Raw genomic sequence first — 12,609 nt, 5'->3', positions numbered from 1 at the left:
TGGATGCAGGAACCTGGCACGGTGCCTCCCCTCAGTGGGATGCTCTCCACTCTTCCCCTCCTGACTCTCCTAGCGACCCCTCCTCATACGTGACCCTGTGCCCCAGCATGTAACACCCACTGTGTGTGCGAAGGGGCTTGGGCTGGGACGGGGGCCTCGGAATTCATGCACCACGTCCCATGTGTGCAGAAATGGAATTCCTTTTCTTCTGGTGCCTACATCCCGACGGGCCTTGGAAGTGTCAACTGCCCAGAGCACCCTATGATCTTGCCCCTTTGCAGGGCGCTCTAACACACGGAGTTCAAGGCCACTTTTTTTTTTTTTTTTAAAGATTTTATTTATTTATTTGACAGAGAGAGATCACAAGTAGGCAGAGAGGCAGGCAGGCAGAGAGAGAGAGGAGGAAGCAGGCTCCCTGCTGAGCAGAGAGCCCGATGCGGGACTCGATCCCAGGACCCTGAGATCATCACCTGAGCCGAAGGCAGCGGCTTAACCCACTGAGCCACCCAGGCGAGTTCAAGGCCACTTTTAAGTATTATTGGCTTAGTCACTCTTTTGGCCAAAACTGAGTCCTCTTGAGGTAAGCACTGTCTCCAGGATCTCTACTCCAGTCCACTTTCCTCCCCGGGGAGGGGAGTGGCATTTGGGCACAGGGAGGGGAATGGTACCAGAACCAGACCAGAGGTCCCCAAGTCTCCTGGCCTGTGGTGGATCCGTCCTCCTCCCCTGGCCCCAGGGGACTTTCTTTCTAAGGTGAGAATGACCCACGTGTCACCATAGACTTCAAAAAGTCTAGCTTGAAGCTCAAAGCCAAGCAGGGAGGTCTTCATTCTAGAGGGCCTCTGTTTCCTCTCCCTTCGTCTCACTGCCAAGAAGTTGAGGCTCAGGAGTGGTGGTCACGAGGGCCACCCCCGTCTCCTAGAAGGTGCGAGCTGGTGCTCCCTCTGTCACCTCCCAGGTTCACACCGGGAAGCCTGGGTCCCAGGTGAGATTCTCACTTCCTTCCCCAGGTCGTGTCCTCACTGGAACTGCTGGCATTCCAGCAACCGGCTACCCACCCTTCCTCCCCAGTGGGCCACCCACATTGGCGTCACATCACAGGGCAGGCGGTCACCGGCAGGCACCCAGCGCGAATGTTTCCCAGGCGCTCTGTCCAGTCTCTGGCCTCAGTTGTCTGAGTGCAGAGAGTGTGCCGCTCGGAGACATGCATTGATCAGCTCCGGACAGTCCCCTCGGTTTCCCAGAGCTGCTCACGCTGCCTGTGCCACCCTTGGCTGCAGGCTTGCTTTCTGGCTTGATTGTGGAATACGATTTCCTCCAAGGCCTTGTCGCCCCAAATAAGCACTAGGCTCCTGCCCTACAGCCCAAGGTGACACTGTCGAAATGGCCTTTGCATTCCTGAGGGGTTTCACTCTGAAGTTTCAGCATGGGGACACCTGGGTGGCTCAGTTGGTTAAGTGTCTAACTCTTGGTTTTGGCTCAGGTCGTGATCTCAGGTCGTGAGATCGAGCCCCACCTGGGGCTCCACAGTCAGCGTGGAGTCTGCCTCGGATACTCTCTCCCTCTCCCTCTACCCCTCTTTCTCACTCTCTCTCTCTGTCAAATAAATAAATCAATCTTTAAAAAATAAAATAAAATAAAATAAAATTTTGGTGTGGAAGGAAAACTGATATCCATGGCTTCCTTCTGTGGACCCTCTGACGCCTCTGTCCCTGCAGTTTGGTCTTATTCTCAGAGGACAGCTTCCCGGCCTCCCTCGGGGCTGCAGGTTGATGCTACGCACAGATCCTAGGATGCCCTGAGCCTCAGGCCCAGCAGAACGGACCTCCACTCTCCGTGGTTTAGCAAGCAAACATCCCAACTTGATTTTTGAAAAACTATGCGTCTAGTCGCCTCTTGCCCTGGAGCCTCCATTCCCACCCAGTAGTAAAAATGGGATTTACATTTTGCTGTGTGATACTCTTTCATTTTAAAAGGGCCTCTTGCTCTGCCAACTCGCCATCCACATCAGCGCTCAAGCACCCTCTGAATCAGTCTCTCCGCTGATCCAATGGTCTTCTTCTCCCTTCTTCTTTCCAACAGTGGCACCTGCAGCAGTTGGGGAGGTGGGGAGCTCTGGCGGGGTGTCTGACTTATCTGCGGCATTGGGGTGGGGCCTCTGGGGCCCTGGGAATCCACCTCTTTTCTCACTGAGTTTGCATTTCGATTTTTTTTTATCGTGGACAATGCTTTGTAATTCCCTGGCGGTGCAGCGTGGCTCCATTTTTCCCTGATGGAAGCCCCTCCACCGGGGTCTCTCCAGGCCCCCTCAATCTCTGGCCCTCGGTTCCCTTCCCTGGCTGGGCTCTCGGCTCTTGCAGCCACCCCAACACGTCCCCTGCCTGCTCAGGACAATGCCAGGGGAAGTGACTCTTGAGTCTTAGCCATGCCTCCCCCTCCAGTGGAAATTGCCATGTTTGGGCTGCGCAGTGTCATTTGAACCCCCTTCTTCCAACTGGAGAGTTTCATAAATCCCATTTCATAAATCCCATCTTCCGGGGATGGGAACAGAACTTATTCCCGGGTCTTCCTGGCTGTCTGGGGCTACATGACTCAGGCTCTGCTCCTTAGAGGTCCCCACATGAGACTGATTCAGAGCGAGAGCTGGAGAAGCGGGAGAGAAGGAAATTGTTTCGTGTGTTGTGAGAGCGAGGCGGTGGTGAAGGCACTCTGGTCTTTAGGGTCTGCGTGGGAAGCTTTTGGTGTCTGTGTGTCAGCATCCTGTGTGAGCCTCTAGCATGTGGGCCTGAGGAATGAGGTCTCTGCCGGCGAGTGACCGAGAAGATGGCCTTTCTCCAAAGCAGCCCCGCGATGGCGCTGAGCATCACTGCTGGCTTTGTTCCTCCCAAGCCTGGGTCGCTGGCTTCGCTGGAAACTGTGGCCTCCCTCTACCCTTTAATAAACATTCTGCTTTAAGTAGCAACTGTTGCTTGCGACGAGGAATTGTGGGCACCCTTGGCTTGTTTCCATGTGATATTCAGGTCCTGGCATCTGAGCAGGCTCGCAGGCTTCCCTCTACCCAAACAGCCTTGGTGCCATTCTTCTCCGGGACCCACAGGAGCCCCTGTGAGGCCGTCTGCCCCGCGGATGCACGCAGAACCTGGTGCACAGCGTACTGGTTTCAGAGTCTCCTGCAAACATCTGAAAGTGTTTCCTCCATTGCTCTTTCTCCGCAGGGTTAACCGAGAGGAGTCTTGGGGCCGGTGGAGGCAATGACTTCAGACCTGGGAGCTCCGTTCTTACCTTCAGCTTCTCCCCACCCCCACCAGCCCGGCCTGGGCTCTGGACCCTTTGGGACTCCTGCTCTGGTCCCGAGAACTCCTCTGGTACCACATGCACAAGCCTGCTAGTGTTCTACCGGGCGGGGGAGGGGCTGCAGGGAAAGAGCGTGCAGCCCTCTCTGCCGGCTGTCGCAACCATCCCAGCTCCATTGTCTCCTTCCGAGCCGGCTCACGGCCAAACAGCAGAGCCCACCCAGAGCAGGACAGCCCAGCTGAGCCTCATGTAAAAGGCCAGCCACAGACTCATGGAAAACACATGTTCTGTAAAGCCCTTAAGCTGCCGGGGGTTTGTTATGTAGCAAAAGCTCACCGACACACCTCCCATGAGACCATAACTATGGTGGGATGAATGGGACAGTCATGAGGCAGCTCATAACTGAGCACGACTGGGGGCAAAAATACTCTGGTTTGGGATTTAGTGTTGAAAAAATACCCCCATTACACATCATTTTCTAAATCAAATTACACTTGGTCTGAGCTGCCAGTCTTCAGAACTGATGGAAAGTGTCCGTTCAGTGTGAGCTTTGGGGAAGGCTCCGTCCAGGGTTGCACAAGCACTCCCCAGGGAGACACAGGAGGCCGCAGGGGCTCGTACAGGGCGGTCCCTGGCATTGCTGGGGCCTCCTGGCTTGGATGAGGACGCAGCACGCGAGAGCTAGAGAGGCTCCCGTGCTTGTGGTATTGGCTCCGTTGGCTCTGTGAGGGTAGACATTGTCCTGACCCTAATTCCTCTGCAGAAGATCTGTTGTCTCAGCTACTAATCCTCCCCTGATTCTCCCCTAGAGCATTCAGAGGAAACATAGATTAGGGCGAGTCTGGGAGACTCTTTCCCTCCTTTCCAGAGATGCTGTGGGGGTTTTGTTCTGGGTCTGAAGGATCCTTCCATCCTAAGTCCAAGCACCATGTCAGACACCCTCTGATAGACCAGAGCAAGTATCCCAGAAGACCCCAGCAGAACACGCAACTGTCCTGGATCGTCCCCAGTCCAGAAGGCTTCACCATTACACAGCCTGTCCTAGGGTCCTGGGGTCAGTCCAGGCTAGCCTTGAAGACAGACCTCCGATTTACTATGAAATCAAACCAAGGACCCTGGACCTTGATTTTACTTTGAGTTCACATCTAGGGAGGTTGGAGTAAGGGAGGCCCAAAGCTCCAGGGCGCCCGTTGGCAGAGACTTTGCCAACAAGTCACGTGGCTCTGGGCATGGATAATGCAGAGTAATGTCCTAAAGCAGCTTCCACCATGTAGGAGGAAAGACAGTCTCTGGTAGTTTGTGATGTTTTCCTGTAGCAAAAAGAGATGGAATGCAAAAAAAAAAAAAAAAAAAAGAAAGAAAAAAAAAGAAAATCATTGTAGAGATTTTTTTATTCTCCACAACATTGCTGGGCCTATTAAAATAATTAATATAATTACAAATATCTCATGGGAGCTCTCTCCTGCATCATACGGTCCAGCTGCATATGCAGAAATTGACATAGATTTTATTAATCCCCCCCTTTTTTTCTTGCGGTGAAGGTTTGTCTTCAGCAACTCTTCGTGCGTCGTGCGTCTCATCTTTTGTCACCTCTCAGTCCGTCTTTCTGACACACCATTTTCAGATTCTCATAAACGGTTTCTCCCACATTGGGAAGGCGCCATTAGGCAGCAAACACATGCTACTTTTGCCCAGATGAATGGCTCAGGAAAAGAACGATTTGTCTCCTTTGAGCTAATGGCTTTCATAAAATCTCACAGCAGTCCTTATGCTCCAGCTTTCAGAAGGATTTATTAGCTTAGGCTCCCATGAAAAGAGAATTTATAAAGTCACTGACTGTCAGTCCTAGCTTGGAGGACACCGAGGAACACAAGAATTGCTCATTTTGGATAGGACTTTTTTCATCTGAGTACTATGATATGAACTAATACGGTCATGGTTCGATTATTATAACTAATGTATAAATATAGTTTCCTGTTTAATTTAGGCAATTACAAACTGTGGGAGCTGGTGGGATGCAAAACCATTTCACGATTTTGGAGAATAGTCTAGTTGTTCCTGAAATGGTTACACCTAGTTACCATGTGACCCAGCAATCCCAGTCCTAGGCATATCCCCTACCCCATGAAAATATATGTCCACGCAAAACCTTGTTCATGGGTGTCTATAGCAACATTATTCATAATGGCCAAAAGGTAGAAAGAGTGTGAACCAACTGATGAGTGGATAACCAGAATTCGGGATGTCCATGCGGTAGAATACGGGAGAGTCATGACAAGGAATGAAACCCAACACACACCACAACATGGAGGAACCATGAAAACATTATGCCCCCGTGAAAGAATCATCACAAAAATCCATGTATTAGATGCTGTGGACTGAAGAATGTCTGTGTCCCCTCCCTGTGGCCCCAGGTCATAGGTGGAGACCTAACCCTCAGTGTGATGCGATTTGCTGGTGGAGCACTCACAAATGGAAGGACCGCCCTAGAAAAGAGGTTCAGGAAAGCTCCCTCGTCCCCTTCACCACTGGGGACACAGGAATAAGATGGCCATCTCTTAGCCAAGAAATGGGTTCTCATCAGACACCGGGTCTGGTGGTGCTTTGATCTTGGGACTTCCCAAGCTTACAGAACTGTAAGAATTGTTTGTTGGTGACGCCCCACTGTCTGTGGTATTTTTGTTACAGCAACCCAAACGGACTAAGCTATTCCATATTCCATTCGTATGATCGTCCAGAACAGGAAAATCTGTAGAGACAGCATCTAGATTGTGGTTGCCAAGGGCTGGGGGAGAGTGGGGGGTGGGATAGAAGTGGGGTGCTAGCTATAGGATCTGGGGTTTCTCTGAGGTGAGGAAAATGTGCTGAGATTGACAGAGGTGATGGTTGCACACAGTTGTGACCATACTAAGCATCGTTGAATCGTACACTTAAAATAGGTGAATTGCATAATATGTGAATTATAGCTCAATAAAGCTGCTTATAAAAAGAAGATGTGTTTAAGTTCTGTGCTTAATTTTGCCCCTGATAAGGTTTCATAAAGTTATGTGCTGCAAATGTGACTTGGATGTTAATAATAGTGATGGTACTGACTGTAATCTCCACGGGAGGTTCTCGGGCATCCCTGCACACGCCGTGTTCCATGCAGATGGCTCCTTGTGGGTCAAGGTTCTCCTGTAAGCTGTGCAGATTGATCTGCGTAAATGAGGCAGAAAGGTATTTATCAAAAGAGCTCGGGAAACCCAGAAAATGGGTAAATGGAGAGAAAAACAGGTATGGAGATGAGCAGGAACTGGGGGAGACCCAAGAGCTGCGAACAGAGGGGCGCCTGGGTGGTTCATTTGGTTGAGCATCTGCCTTCAGCTCTGGTTGTGATCTTAGGGTCCTGGGATCGAGCCCCACATCCAGCCCCACATCTGGCCCCGTATCAGGCTCCCTGCTCAGTGGGGAGTCTGCTTCTCCCTTTGCCCCTCTTCCCTGCTTGTGTGTGCTCTCTCTGCCTCAAATAAATAAAATAAAAGCTTCAGAAAAGAAAAAGCTGAGAATAGAAACATTCTCACAGAAGGGTCAGAAGTCGGGGTGACTGGAAGCCAACCATCCCCACAGCTTATACCTCTGTGCTTTGGACTCCAACTCCAGGTGGTGGCCCCTGAGCCTAGGGAAGGCAGAACCTCCCACTAACAGCCCTTCCAGATTCTACCTGAGACCCACAGGGGTCCAGGTGCTGAAAAGTGACCCAAGCCCTCGGCAGTCTCCAGGGATGCTGCCGGTTTTGTCCAGGGCGAACCTTGTGGCCCCATCAGAAAACAGAGCCTCCTCATTTTGCATTTTGGCCCCAAAATGCTACTCGAAGAATTACATTAGACACTATAGCAGTGTGTGGCTGACTTGGGAAAGAGAAATCGGGAGTGGAGAAAACATTTCATTTAACCCTGAACGCCTGAGTAACAGATCTCTTCCTTGCTCAGCCCCCGTTTGTGGTTCAGACCAGTGTTCGTGCTCCCGATGTTGTGCAAATCCTGGCCAAATGAGGATGTTTGAAAGAATTTTTTGGATCAAGACCCAGATGAGGAGAAATCCATCACATTAACAACTGCAACAGCAACTTTGCGATAAACCTTTATATGTAAAGACTGAATTTGCTTCAGGAGCTTGGAAGCCGAGCTGAGTACAACTGAGTGTTACTAGGTGTCACTGAACAACACACGTGTTCTCAGCCACACCAAAGCAAACTCTTTGGGTTTAAGGTATTGTTTTTCTTTAAGTTTTGATATCCTTTTTCAAGATCCCCTAAATGTATGCGAGGCATTTTTCTTTTAAATAGTGTAGTCAGGGTCCTGGGAAGAAGTAGGCGGTACCCCCACTGGGACAACCGAGAAGATTTTCATCAATGATGTTCACCAGGATGTGGGCAGGAAAAGACACGGTAGCTTGAACAGCTCCCTGGGGCTTGGAGCAACAGGGCCCCTCTAGAACGTCCCCATCTGGGAGGGGCAGGAGTTGACAGAAGCGGGCATAACCCGGGGAGGGACTCCTACAGGTAGCGGGGACTGCAGGACCAGTAAGGATGATCTCCTCCACTGCCGAGACCAACTGAACGTCCACCAAGGGAGACTGATGGCCTCATTCATGTCAGTCAACCTCCCAGGGGCTGGGGCAGGGAGGCCAGGGTGGGAGGGAGCAGGTGGGTGGGAGTCTTGAGTGAGCTCTTTGCAGGGGGTGGGTCGTACTGGCAGTGAGCTGCGTCCCACAAGAGGGTGGGAGGCCCCCAGACAGTGAGCCCAGGCCTGAGTGCAATTTTCTGAGCCCATGAGTCATGTGATTATTACCCACCTTTCCCTCCAGCGTGCCTCTGGCTCTGGTCTTTTGTTCAGACGATAAGCAAAGCCAATTATTTATAGAATTTATGAATTAAATTATTTCCTGGAGTCTTTTTGGGGTGAAATACATGTCACGTGAAAGTGACCGTGGTAACGATTTTGAAGTGTACGGTTCAGTGGCCTTAAGGACGGTCACAGTGTTGGATGACCATCACTCCCATCTGGCTCCAGAAACTTCTCATCTTCCCAAACTGAAACCCTGCCCCTGTGCAACAGTAGCTTCCCATTCCCCGTCCCCCAGGCCCTGGCCATCACCAACCCGCTTTCTGTTACTATGAATCTGACCTCTTACAAGTGGGACCATACAGTATTCATCCTTTTGCTAATGACTTATTTTACTCAGGATCATGTCTTCAAGGTCCTTCCATGCTGTAGCCTGGGTCAGGATTCCCTTCCTTTTAAAACTGAGTGATAGTCTGTTCGTGGCGCCCTGCTGATCCATTCACCCACCAGAAGATACCAGGATGGCTTCCACCTTCTGGGTACTGTGAAGAAAGCATAGGGGATTTAAGTGAAACAAACATAATGCAAACACCTTTGCGCAAACTCTAGCGCGTGCCCGCGACCCCACTGGTTAGAGGATCGTGCACACAAGAGAACTAGAAAATACACGTGCCCCCTGCAAGAGAGGGCATGAGAAGCTTCGAGAGCCCCAAGCTCAGTTCCTTATGGTATCATAGAAGCGAAACCCAAGCTTCTACCTGAGCCCTCCCCCTACCTTGCAGATGGGGGTGGTGGTCCCAGAATGATTGACAGGACAAGTCTCCAGAAGATGGTCTTTCCAAAGACAAGATGGAGGAGAGGGCATGGGGTTGGCCTAGTGACAGGCCAGCCAAGAGGAAGACTCTGGTCCCCTTCACAGTGGCTCTCAAGTGGCCCCATCCAACCAGATGTCACCAGGAGGCAGAGCCTGGGGTAGGGCAGCTTTGGAATTACACATGATCAGGTGAGTTCACCCCAACTCAACTGCATTGGCAAGTTTTCCAGAGGAAACGTCAATCCTGCAAAAGCTTCCCATTTTCAAACAGTAGCAAAGATGTCATTTTGGCCCGAGTGGGTTTATCACTTTGTAGCCATTGAGACAGCTCTTCAGGCGTAAATAAGTGCAAACGAGTCCCCTAGTAAGAAAAGCAGCCTTAGGACTAAGGGTGCTGGCTGGGGGTTCCTGATGGTAATTTTCACAGGCGCTTGCTTTCACAAGCTTTAGCCTTTCGAATTTTTATTTGTTGGGGCACCTGGATGGCCCAGTATGTTCAGCATTGAACTCTTGAGCTCGGCTCAGGGCATGAACTCAGAGTTGTGAGTTCAAGCTTCCTGCTGGGCTCCAATATGGGCATAGAACCTTCTTAACAAAAAAATACAGTAGATTTTTTGTTTGTCTGTCTGTTTGTTTGTTTGAAACCTGGTGAATGTATGAAAGCGTGCTTGGAAACATCTAGTAAAGAGCTGAGTTTAGGAGTTGATAGAAACTTTCTATCATTTTAATCAGAAGACATTTTCACGAAAAGGGGAGGGATTTTAATAGACCAACCTGGCTTTTAGGTACCTCTGGCTTTGGGTACCTCTCTAAATTTCTTGTGCTGTGGGCCAGATCACCAAGAAAGCCAGGGACACTGCTCCTTGGTGGGCACAGAAATTCTGGAGACCCACCTGTGGCCAGACACTGTTCTAGAGGTGGAACTCTTGCCACGAATAAAATCAGTCCTGAGCAACTCATCACCCAGAATTGAATACATAAACCCTATGATTTCATACAATGATCCCCAGTAGGAGGAAGTTAAGGGGGAGTCAGGGGATAAGGTGTGGGGCAGGGTGTCCCTCTGGGGTGCTCACAGAAGCCTCTGAAACGTGAGATTTGAGCTGATCAGTGAGTAATGAGCCCCTGCTCCCAGATTGAGGAAGAAATCATGCTGGGTGGTGGTTTCTGGATTCAGGGGACAGGAATGAGGTCAGAGTGGCTGGAGCCCAAGAGGATAAGATGGGGGGGTGTACTTAGGGCTTACCCACGTGGTGAGTTCTCGGATTTGTCACTAACTATAATGGACCGCCTTTGGAGGTCTTGCTCCTAGAGGGAATGTGATGGGATTTACACTGAAGAAAGACCTCACTGCGTGCGGCAGGGCCAACAGATGGGAGGGAGCTGTGGGGGCAGAAAGCAGGAAGTCTAGCAAGGTGACCTGTGGGACATGTTGGGGAGCCATGCATGCCTTAGACAAGCAGTTATGGGACTCTGTTGGGGGACATTTAATTAAAAAACAGAGTCTTCTCCCAACCTGGTAATTCTCTCCACAAAACAACAGAGCAAAAAGATACTTTTATGAGTGAAGAGGCATTAAACCACATGTGATGGGCATCGCAGGGAATCCACGAAAAGATGGCCAGCAGATACCACCATGACACACGTGTTCTCAAGACAGATGACAACTAGTCCTCAAGGAAGAGGACACGATGGCCCTCCTGCTCATGCAGAGTTCATTGCACTTTACCTGGTGACTGGCGTGACCATCTGCTAATTGAAGGGAAGACATGCTTCTCACAACCTTACGACAGGAAGTGGGGGAGCCACCCCCTCCCCAGCTTAGGCTCCTACATATGGCACCCAGGGGCTGGGACATAAGGAGCTCTGGCCCTTCCTGCTTCTGTTTCAAAAAGAAGAGGATTGGATTGACAGCACCAAGTTTTCTAAGGTAAGTGTTCTGAGAAAGTGGATGGGGGAGGGGAGATCCCTTCCCCCACTCTCAACAGGGAGAATGGAGTCTCTCATGATTTCATTTGAATTTGTCCTTACAGGGCCCTCCGTGTGTCAGAAATACTACCCGGGAGCACAGGGCAGCTGTGCTGAAGACTAGTTGGGCGCCATCAGCCTCTTGCTGGCCATGGATGAAAGTCCGGGAGAGATGACCAGTGGAGGCCAAAGGGCAGTGTGGAGCGCAGAGAGGGAGAGGGTGGACAAAGCACACAAGATAGAGACCTTCGGCTCAGGGTCAGGTGGAGGGTCAGATCACCGTTGCGCTTCTGCTTGCTGTCAGCCCAGCAGAGCTAGCGCTCTCCCCAGCCACCCGACTGAAACCCACATCCCCAGCAGCCCTTTCATGGTGGACAGCACACTGGTGTCATCATAAAACACTTATCATGACCTTTGAGACTAGAGTTGTTCTCCTGGGGCTTGCAGAGAGGATAACAATCAGCCCGATCAGTTCCCTGACCTAATTCCAGAGTATATGATACCAGAGCCAGAAGAACACCTGTGCCCAAAAAGTTACAGTGCTGAGAGTATGTTCTACCCTGTTATGGAGAAGGGACGTGAAGCAGCAGGGTGACCTGCCCCTCAAAGGTGCTTAGGAAGTGGCAGCCTTTTAGAGTTGTTGCTATGATCTCACAGGTGACATAAATAGCGCCTCTCCAGGCAGACGTAAGAGCCCGGAAGGCTGGAGAACTTTCTGTGTTGTGCCTCCCAGGGCCAGATCAAGACTTGATACAGAAGACGTGCTCAGTAATTACTGAGAGAAGATGAGGATTGTTGGGCTCTCAGAAGTGGATAGAACTTGCCATTTTCCCCGGTGGGCACGGTGTCTTTCTGGAGGACAGAACTCAGCAGAACTCTGTCGTGTGCCCCTCAGTTACTTACTTGAGGTTTCTAGGACCTCCTGAGCCTGTACTGATGGTTTGAATTTTGCTAGAGAATTGTCACTGTCACGTAGGTTTTCATACTTCCTGGCATAAAACTGTATGTTGGATTCTCTCTCAATTTCCTAATCTCCTTTGTAACTGTAGCCATTTTATATGTGCTTGGTAAATATTTACTGACAGTCTGATTGATAGTTTTAATTTATGATCGTGGAATAACTCAGAGAGTACAGTTGTGCTTTTGACTCCTGGGGAAGTCCCCGGGGATTCATAATTTCCGTGCTTGGTGTTACGTGATGGTCTCTCTGCTCTGGCCTGAGAAATCACTCAAATGGGTTTAAATATGGGACACAGTTCCTGGCACAGGTAGTCACTGTGCCTGGTCACAATGTCTGGAGCAGGGAGCTGAGGAGAATTATATTTTCCCTTTGCCCAGAATCTTTAGGAGGAGGGATTATCTTTTTTTGAGCTCAGTATCATACCTGAGCACCACTGGTGTGATTTTAGGGCTCTCCTATGCCTATCAGGGTGCCAATTTCCTGGGACCTTCTCAGAAAGTCCAATCATTCACCATCTCCAATGCAACCTTGACTCCAGAAAGTCATCATTGACATTACTGCCCAGGACAGAGGGAGAAGGGAGGACTTTCAGATCTCGTATCCAAATTCCTCACTCCTTACTCAGAGAGTTGGAGTGTTGGAGTGTCTTCTTGGAAACATGCTGAGATCCAAGGGAACGTCAGGAGGTGAAAAAAAAAAAAAAAAAACAAGACCTGGGGAGACACAGGGGCTGTGCTCCCCCAGTAAGG

Source organism: Mustela erminea, chromosome 14, assembly GCF_009829155.1.
Source record: "Mustela erminea isolate mMusErm1 chromosome 14, mMusErm1.Pri, whole genome shotgun sequence".
Taxonomy (NCBI): domain Eukaryota; kingdom Metazoa; phylum Chordata; class Mammalia; order Carnivora; family Mustelidae; genus Mustela; species Mustela erminea.
This window is presented reverse-complemented; position numbering follows the sequence as displayed.